Here is a 1,773-nt window from a genome sequence, read left to right as displayed (position 1 = left end):
TATATGTATATATATTACTTTTTGAGATGTATATACTACTTTCCAAACACCTATTAGCGGAATATGTACACCCGGAAGTATAGAAAAGGCTATATATATAGTTCATTACGAATGCACCATTTAGAACTTTTTTAAGTGGACAAATATATAGCCCATGCAGCTGCATGACTATATTTGAAAGTAAACTTTTTTCCACTACCATAGAAGGGGTCATCCGTGCTCCTCTCCCCCTTCACTGCCAGTTCAAAAATAACCGGCAGTGAATCTCAAGCTTCAACTGCACACAACAAGCCGAGCCAACAAGAACCGACAATGATCCTGATCCCCCTTCCAAAAAATCGTAAAATCTCTATAATTGATAACTCCTGAGTACATGAAAATTAAATCTCAAGAAACCCATTGGAGCATAACTAAATAGTTGAGCAAAAATGCAAGGACAATAAACAAATGACACATTTGATTACCTGTATAATGGGGAAGGAAGCTACTGGGGAGATTTGGGTAGATCCACGGGAGAGAAGGTGTGGTTTTTTCCCGTGCTCACTGAATCCGACGAAGTGGGCAAAATCAATAAACCCACTGGAATATAAATAAATAATTCAATTTGGCAAAAATACAAGAATAATAACCAAAAGACACATCTGATCATATGATTACCTGTATCTAATGGGCATTGATTGGATGGATCTGTCGGGGGAGATTTAGGTAGATCTATGGGTGAGGTGGCGTTGTTCTTCTCTCGTGCTCACCGGATATAGCGCCATACTCGCTAGATCCGAGAGGGGATAGGGGACGTGAGAGAATGAGAGCGTACAAATGACCTCTAGAGAAATATGCCATGCTAGGTTGAGTCATATGGTACTCATTTTTAAACTCCATGACACGTAAATCATGGAGCCAACAGTTTTAGTGATAGATTTTCTGGATGCGGAAAATCCCTCTTCAATGACCGAAAAATAGTTATTATAAAACCGGAAAATCCCTATTTCTTGATTGGAAAACAAAGGATTGTTTTTTCTAGTTACGGGAGTATCTCTCTGGTTACAATAGTGGGGCGTACGCCTGGCTTTTTCTGGTTACAAGAGTAAATTATTGCCTTTTCTTGTTGCGGCATGATTTTTCTGGCTTTTTTTTTTGTTGTGGAGTAAATTTACTATTTTTCTGGCATGTTGAATACTTATTTAGCATGTTGAAAAGGGATGTAGCGCAGCTTGGTAGCGCGTTTGTTTTGGGTACAAAATATCACAGGTTTAAATCCTGTCATCCCTACCTATTACTTCTCTCTTCTTTCTGGGCAGTAGCGGGGAGATCAATTAAAGTGGGTATAAGTTAAATTTGTAGATACTATACGTACGTGAGACACGTTAGGAGTAGAAAAGGATTTTCTTTTTGAAAGCGCTCTTAGTTCAGTTTGGTAGAACGCGGGTCTCCAAAACCCGATGTCGTAGGTTCAAATCCTACAGAACGTGATTCCATCTATCGTATGTCGAAACGGATATATATATATATATATATATATATGAACTATGTTATAGACTACAATATGATTATATAATATGCATGGCTTTCTGAAGGTGAAGTGCAGGGAAATCATTTCATTTTTCGAAGCAAAATGGCCACACTGAAATCACCATATTTTAGAAGATTCATTCAATTATTGATGTAAAACAGTCAAGGAAAGGGACAAATACAATACTTAAAACCAAGACTTGCCACTTTTATGTGTAGTTCCTCACACCTAGGGATGAAAGTGGTACAGGAATATCCCATCCC

At 38.1% G+C, this 1,773-nt stretch overlaps 1 non-coding gene across 1 annotated transcript; it reads left to right on the top strand.

The window, feature by feature from the left end:
- Nucleotides 1–1,395: 1,395 nt before the first annotated feature.
- On the top strand, nt 1,396–1,469 carry TRNAW-CCA (transfer RNA tryptophan (anticodon CCA)). The gene has a single exon. It is a non-coding gene; the product is annotated as a tRNA-Trp (tRNA).
- Nucleotides 1,470–1,773: the final 304 nt, after the last annotated feature.

The sequence above is a fragment of the Phragmites australis genome, chromosome 21, assembly GCF_958298935.1.
Source record: "Phragmites australis chromosome 21, lpPhrAust1.1, whole genome shotgun sequence".
Classification (NCBI taxonomy): domain Eukaryota; kingdom Viridiplantae; phylum Streptophyta; class Magnoliopsida; order Poales; family Poaceae; genus Phragmites; species Phragmites australis.
The sequence above is the reverse complement of the archived record's forward strand: the minus strand, read 5'-3'. Positions and strand labels throughout refer to the sequence as shown.